This window comes from Betta splendens, chromosome 15 (assembly GCF_900634795.4).
Source record: "Betta splendens chromosome 15, fBetSpl5.4, whole genome shotgun sequence".
Lineage (NCBI taxonomy): Eukaryota > Metazoa > Chordata > Actinopteri > Anabantiformes > Osphronemidae > Betta > Betta splendens.
In genome coordinates this window covers 18,055,472-18,063,786 of record NC_040895.2, presented here as the reverse complement: position 1 = coordinate 18,063,786, position 8,315 = coordinate 18,055,472, and the positions used below count along the sequence as shown (strand labels likewise).

Below are 8,315 nucleotides of genomic sequence, written 5' to 3'. Positions count from 1 at the left end.
CCAAACAATTTGGTTGGATTTGTCAGAAGCAGTAGTGCAGCAGCGGCATCAGCTTCACTTCTTTGGCGACTGAGGTTGTACCTGAGCTGCTGTTGTGTGAATCTGGTCTCACAGGTTGTTCAGCAGCTCCACGTCTTTCTGCCTGCAGCAGGGCGTCGTCCTGGTTCTGAGCGGTCGGAGAAGCTGCTGTCGTGGTTCCGACCCCATTCGGACAAGCTGCTGGTGTCCACACCGTGAGTGAGCGGCTGTAATGGAAAAATTTTGCCTTGTGCTGTTTCTTATCCAACACACTCGTCATGTGCTGGTTAGGTGCAATACTGAACATTCTTACACAAACAAATAATCTCTTGTGCCCTGACGTACATCAAGTCTAAACATCTGATGCTCCATTTGACTGACTAATAATTTATGATATATGTTTGTCTTTTACACCCGGACTCTGGCTCCATCCTATCTGACTCCCCACCAGACCCAAGGCTGTTAAAGCAAATGCATCTTGTCTTGGAAGCTCGGTGTTCCTTCCTTTGGATAACAAGACATGACGATGCAGAAGTGAGAAAGCAAACATTCTCACTCACAGCGAGATAAGGTGGTGCAAACAATTCCATTGCTGCAGAGAGACATTCCACCAGAGCCAGAGAAAGGGGTTAAAAGGCAGAAGCAACTTGAGGATCGTGGGCTCTTTGCATCACACCTTCGTGGTGTGTGCACTGATCTCCCCAGCTGGTTTTTGGTTTGTTGATGTGCACGATCAACATCCATGCTTTTTATTTGCTTTCCTCATTATTTTTATTTTCTTTATTATTTCAATAAATCGCACAAAAGGACAACTCTCTCTCATCTACTTCTTTATGGAAAATTTCCACCACAGAAATTGGCGTCTACGAACAGGATCCCGCGGCAGGTCGTCTGGACGGTGTGACCAGGGACGATAGTCCTGAGGACTAGGGTCGCTCAGCCTCCAAACCTCTACAGACATTCAGAGCTGGGAGGACTGCTCACCCGTCTGGATCGCCTCTGACGAGATCCACGAACTCAGATTCAAACTCAAATCCTAATTTGGCTCGGCTCGGTGAGAGAGATTCCTTTAATTTGGAAAAAAACAAAAAGAAAATATAACTAGGAAAGAGATAATAATATTTCTAAAACGACTATGTGGCTGAAAACATCTAAAATATAATAATTAGGACCAAACAATTTTTTTAAATTAAAAAATTTAATATTCGGGTAAAATTAATTAGGTCAAAGTCTGCCCTGGTGGTCGAGACGGTGGTTGCTAAGGGTTGGCTCGTGGGACCGAGCTTGTTTTGTCTGTACTGAGGATACAGACCAGTGTGCAGATCTGAGCGCAGTCCAAAGGGTGTGGACAAGGAAATAAAGACGGCTTCTGAAATACGGAGCGCGTTTGCAGGGGGAAGTGGTTTTGAGATACGAGGGACCCGGGTCTTAGAGGGGCCTGACGGTGAGGGACCACTTCCGAGAACCCTGTCGCTGATCTGAGCGGTTCCCTTTCTACGGAGACGTCCGTGGAAGAGAAATTTCGAAAAAAGGTTCCGGCCGGAACACAAAAAAGTCTAAGGCAGAAAACCGCCGGGACTCTGAAAGATGGGTTCGGGGCGATCTAAGTCTCCACCACCAGACTGCAGCATTACAAAATTAAAAGTAATTATAAAAGTAAAAAGTAAATATGGTTATTAGTGCGTTTCATGTTTCCATGAGTGGGGAAACTGGTTATGGGTTCAAAAGGAGAATCGCTTTGTGTAAGGACATATGCACCTTAAAGAAAAATTAGAGACAAAAGAAAATACTTGAAAAAGCAAAACTATCAAAACTAAAGCCCTAAAAGAAACAAAAGATGAAAGTAACGGAAAGAAAGGAGATAACAACTCTGGGAAAGAATTGTTTGCACTCTGCCACACCACACACACACACCACACACACACCACACACATACACCACACACATATCATGCCAAGAGCAAATGCTCCCATTGTTTCTGCTCTCTATCCTAATGCAGAACTGAGCGCGATGAGGGTAAATCCGGATCTGGACTCCTTTCCCACCATCAGCAGAAGAACCGAAGGAGAAGAAGCGCCGACCAACAACCAGAACAGGGTGGAAGCTCTGACACCACAGCAGCTGGAGGACACAGACCACAGCATGGACGCCTCAGCGACTCCCACAACGCCTGCAGCCATCACGTTCTGGGCTCATCAGATGAACCAGCTACTACAGACCCTGCACCAGCATGAAAGGACTGTGTCTGAAGCTTCAGAGGCCATGAAACTGTTATACAAGCGTGTGTGTCTGACACAGACACCTGCTTATGACAATCAGCAAAGGAAAACAAGGACAGAGCAACAGCAGAGAAGACGTGCTCTGACACAGACACTGGTTGAAACAACAGGAGAGGCTTCAGACGTGATCGGCCCAATAGAGCTGCATCTGAGGATCCAGGAAAGGTCTGTCATCGAGGAACAACTGTCCCATTGAAAGGCTTCACCCACTGGCGCTCACATCAGACTGATGGTTGGGGAAGGAGGAAGGTGACGGTTCCTTTTCACGTGACGTACAAGACGGTACCGCAAACACACACACACACATTCATACACGCAATGAAGAAACACGCTTACAGCTGATACACGCTCAAATTCATGTTCATGCTTATCTGCTCGCAATGAAGAATCGCTTTTTGCTCAAAAAAACATCCCACAGAGTGATTTTAAAATGATGACAAACAGCTAAATGACAACTGCTGCATGACTTTACAGTCTGATGGGTTCAAACTATTTTAACTTGCAACAAATTCAGTAATAAAATCCTTCATGTTTCTAAAAATACTTGTGCACAATATAGGTTTGTCTGGCCAGACTATAGAAAAACAAAACCAGACTAGAAGACTGTAGAAAACAAAACAGACTATAGAAAAAACAAAAACAGACTATAGGAAGACTGAAACTGACTGAAACAGACTATTAATGACTATTAAAGGGAAGACGACTATTAGAGAGAAGTAATAATAATTACTGTACGTACCAGACTATTAAAGAAAAACTTACTGTTTCACTGTCTTGTGCAACATCTGACAGAAAGACACCTTAACATTCATTTTTGCTTTCAAACTTATGCCCAGTTTAAATTTTTAGGAAGAGATCTTGTGTAGTTTAGGTATTTGATTGATTTCCACTCCAGACGGAGTGCAGGTTACATCTACAGACATTCTAAATAATCCCTCTTTTGTTGGTGTTAACTTCAGCTCAGCTGTGCTCTTATCATTGGCTGCTGAGGGGGGGCTGTAACTGAGGCCCTCACACAGGCTGCATCACAGCTTGTTTATGATTTCACACACACACTCAAACTGACCTCAACTTCCCTCTTTTGGGATGAACACAGGTCTGCGCTTGCGATTTCTTTTACTAACGAACAAAAAGATTTTTGATGTTTATTCTACAGTTCCACACGCCCCTCTGTGAAAACATGATGGAGACAGATGCAGGACGTGGGTCCTTTCGTGAACAGATGTCAACGGGGTGGAGACTGGTGAACGACTTCTGACCCCATGTGACGTATTCACCTACTTTGCATAGTTTTAGAAAACTTATTTTTATTCTGCCTGTTATGTGCAGCAAACAGTGAACTTGGTACCTCCACATTCTAATGACACACTACATGCTTTTGTTTTTATTTTGATTTTTCAGAGGACGCTCTGACCCAACACTCAGCCTTACAGGAAGCCCTGCTTCCCTGTGGCTCACACACAGACATGATGTAGGTTTGATCAGAGGATGTGAACCAGTGGTCATCACACCTAAATCTGACCACAGACCATGTAAACAACACCACCCTCTTAAAGGAGCCATAGATGGTGTTACTGCAGACACCACTAAGCTACTGAAACATTGGATGCAACAGGCCACAAAGAGAGCCTGTCTAAATTACACTTTGTTCAGACAAAGGTTATTTTCTGGGTCATTGTAATTACAGCTGATGGCAAATCCATCTCACCCAACAGAGTTGAAGCAATTTGAAACCTGCCTAAACTGTGCACGTATAAACAGCTTATCTTTTCTAGGTCTTCGTTCTTATTGTAGGAACTTCATTCTTAACTTTAATGTCTTTGAGGCCCCACTCAGGGTTCTGATGCAGACGTCTTCATCGTCCACTTCTTGTCTCACGTGGACGTCTGAGGCTGAACAACGTTCACCGACCTCATGCTTGCTCTTCAGTCGGCTCCTACCTTGGGTCTTCCTGATCTGACCCTACGCGACCTTTCACTCAAACAGTGGATGAGAAATCAGGTTGTACGACTTCTGTTGTTTTGTCCTCATACTGTCTTTGATTCTTTTGGAAAACATCACATCTTTCTACAGCCCGATGGCTTAGATACAACACCACCTTACTCAACATGCTGAACGTTACTATCAAGAGGCCGTCTTGAAGTCTGGCTCTTTGCTAAGACACTACTCTGCTCAGGCTGCAGAGTTGATCACATTGACTGAAGCTAGTAAACGAGCAGAAGGAGAGTCTGTTACCATCTACACGGACTCCACAGACGCTCTGTGGAAGCATAGGAAGCTTTTTTGAAGTCTAATTGCAAACCTATCTCACATCATGATTAGGTTCTGCTTTGCTGGACGCTGTCCTGCCACCTACAGCTAATGCTGTTTTTACATCATCAGTGACGACTTTGTTTCTGCCGACATGCAGCTGCAGACGCTGCTGCGAAGGACGACAACCCCTCCCTCTCCTGATCCTCGTTTCCTCTCCTCATCCTTGTTCCCTCTCTCCAACTCTCTCTATCCTTTCCTTCCTTTCTTCCTCTCTCCCTGTGCTTTAAACATTTTCTACCTCGCAGGAACACAGACTCTGGCTGACGAATGGTTCCACCTGTAGCCATGGAGTCTGGTTTGGGCCTGATGACACGCCGTGCCGCCCAAACACCTTTTCCCCATAATTCAGATTTCCCAACAGGTGAAAGCAGGCGACAGGACCACTACACCATCCAACCAGGGCACTGGGTGATCGTTAAGGAGTTCAGGAGGAAGCACTGGAACTCCAAACGGTGGCGAGGCCACTTCCAGGTCCTTCTGACGACCCACACGGCTGTAAAGATCGCAGAGAGAGCGACTTGGATCCACTCCACTGCAAGAAGGTCCCGGATCCAACAGACGACCCTCCATCTACATCTACACCACACAAGAAAACCACCACTGACGAAAAGAATTGAGAAGAACGACCCTCGCTGTGCTCACACACGCACTGAGGCGAGGCTGCGTTGACCGTTCAGCTAAAGGTGTGAGCCAAGCGCCGCCTGAAGCTGCGCCGGTGAATCACACTATCAGACCATACATCTACACACACGCTCCTGAGAAAACACACACACGAGCAGCCTTGAGTTGCCGACGCTGGACGACGTGTAGACTCTTCACATCACGGGAGTGACAGTGACTCAGACGACATTGGGAGGAAACCTGGCGGTGATAACGAACCCCAAGTGTCTCTGTGATCAGCTGATCACAACCTGAAGGACTCCAACGAACTGGCAATACATCAACACACAGGTTGGAAACAATCTAACGCTACTGTTCAACAGGAAGAAGCAGATTGTTACGAGACATCAATTGTAAACATGCTTTGTTAGACTTCATTTTATGTTACTTGGATTGTTGCCTTTAGCATATGATGTTTCTATGTAACTTTACACACTACTTTTGAATGAGAAAATTCACAACAACAACAACACTGAGTTTAAATATCCTGAAGTTGATTTAGTGTTTAATTTGCTCACAATCACTTATTCACTGCTACAATTAGTTTTTATCCTTCATCTACAGATGACAGAGGTTATGAGACAAAACGCATCATCATTCTGGTTAAATCCCTGAATCTCCTATTCGCTCTAGACGCAAATGTACAATTAAAGATCCGAAAGCATTAAATCTATCTTAAGAATATATGAAACAGAACCCCACCGGAAACCTATGGCTATCATACATTAATTGTCTTTATTACATTACAATTGAATGGCCGTAGACACGTTGTTAGCAGAGAAAAGAGGCGTTTGTGTTATGTTTGGAGAGGCATGTTGTACTTACACCCTGAATAACACTGATTCTAATGGTATTGTGGCGAAGGCGCTCCACGACCTTCAGAATCTCAGCTAACTCTGGTATAGGTTCTTTCCCTTGGAAATTGGCTAGACGAAATGTCTGGAAAATGGAAATCTGTCCTCATGTCCACAGCTGTTTCCTTTATAATTGAGATGGCTGTGATTCTCTTGTTTGGTTCTTGCGTTATCCCACTGGTTAAAGGTCTCATCATGCGTGCGACCTCAGCAACACTCTCGTATCAAATGACACAATGAACTATGTTCAAAAACCCCAACTCTAATTCACGTAATGACTTTGACGATGGCTATCTGATCACAAAATATAATCTGGTACAAATATGATTATGGACTTATTTTCTTCACATGCTCATACAGAGGTTATTCTTGTTTAACTACCACCAAAACAGCTCCCAACCTTTTATCCCTAAGTTACTTGCATTTTTATGTGAAGGTGTATTTTTGAATTTTGACTTAATACACTTACTGTTCATTTGTAAGGGTTGTTACTACAAAATTGCAATGTTTTGAAAAATTTATTATTTTAGTGTTTGATTAATGTGTAATCAAAAGGGGGGAATGTAATGGAAAAATTTTGCCTTGTGCTATTTCTTATCCAACACACTCGTCATGTGCTGGTTAGGTGCAATACTGAACATTCTTACACAAACAAATAATCTCTTGTGCCCTGACGTACATCAAGTCTAAACATCTGATGCTCCATTTGACTGACTAATAATTTATGATATATGTTGTCTTTTACACCCGGACTCTGGCTCCATCCTATCTGACTCCCCACCAGACCCAAGGCTGTTAAAGCAAATGCATCTTGTCTTGGAAGCTCGGTGTTCCTTCCTTTGAATAACAAGACATGACGATGCAGAAGTGAGAAAGCAAACATTCTCACTCACAGCGAGATAAGGTGGCGCAAAACAATTCCATTGCTGCAGAGAGACATTCCACCAGAGCCAGAGAAAGGGGTTAAAAGGCAGAAGCAACTTGAGGATCGTGGGCTCTTTGCATCACACCTTCGTGGTGTGTGCACTGATCTCCCCAGCTGGTTTTTGGTTTGTTGATGTGCACGATCAACATCCATGCTTTTTATTTGCTTTCCTCATTATTTTTATTTTCTTTATTATTTCAATAAATCGCACAAAAAGGACAACTCTCTCTCATCTACTTCTTTATGGAAAATTTCCACCACAGCGGCGGTCTAAAAAGCCTTGAACGACAGATGACGCCTTCGGGCTGGATGTGGGTACAGATGTGAATGCAGCCACGCGTTCCAGGACAGTCTTACAGTCATTTACCTGGACCTCCTCCCTGTGCCAGCTGTTTGACGTAATTAAGAGGCTATTTCCAACCTGTTGTTTAAACAACGTCGTGCCCTTGTGTGTTCTGCCTCCTGTCGCCACCGTGGCTTCCTCCTATTCTTAGCTCATCCCTTGCCTTCATCCCCTCTCTGCCATCTACTGTAATTGCAGGACGTTGGCTTTTAATTGGTGTTGAGGCTTTTCCTCCACATTACCATGGTAATGAGAGGCTACTTCTCACTCCCACATCAGCATGTGATGCCTCATCGCTGCTTATAGGACAGAAGAAGAAAAATCTGGGCAAACCAGGACAAAATCTGTGAAAGCAGAGAAGCTGTAGAATCCAGACACATGGGCAGAGTGTGGGCACGTCTACGTCCTCACGTGTGTGTCTGAATGTGTCCTCACGTTGTCTGCATGTGTGAGCAGACACTAGAGCATGTTGAGCTGCTCTGAGGCCAGTCAAACAGCACTAATATCTGCAGCTTTTAGGACTTTCAGCTGCACATCCATTATGGAGGAGACGGATCTGGATGTTCTGGAAATCTGAACCGCACGTCCGCATCTCAACATGACGCAAGTGCAGATGAAGTCGAGCACGGCAGAGGAGTCGCCATCCACTTGTGCACGTTTCTAGCTCCTTAAATATCAACAGAACCTGGAGGCGTTTCTCCAGCGGAACCAGAACCATCTGCTTCCACACACACGACGAGGAGACAGTAAAGACATCAGACGATGATGGTTACTGTTGATTCTTGATGGTTGCAGTTGATTCTTACTGATCAGTGTTTGATCCTGCTAGTTTTTAAGCCCTTTTTAAGCATTAGGGCCCGTTTTGGCATACTCACATTAAAATGGTTGTAGTTCCTAAATCATGAGGGCTACAATATTAAGCT

The 8,315-nt window shown here is 44.4% G+C and overlaps 1 long non-coding RNA gene across 1 annotated transcript; it reads left to right on the top strand.

Annotated features, from left to right (window-relative positions):
• The first annotated feature begins 240 nt into the window (after nt 1–240).
• LOC129603036 (uncharacterized) lies at nt 241–6,451 on the top strand. Its single transcript, XR_008692582.1, has 2 exons — nt 241–1,072; nt 2,018–6,451. It is a non-coding gene; the product is annotated as an uncharacterized LOC129603036 (long non-coding RNA).
• Nucleotides 6,452–8,315: the final 1,864 nt, after the last annotated feature.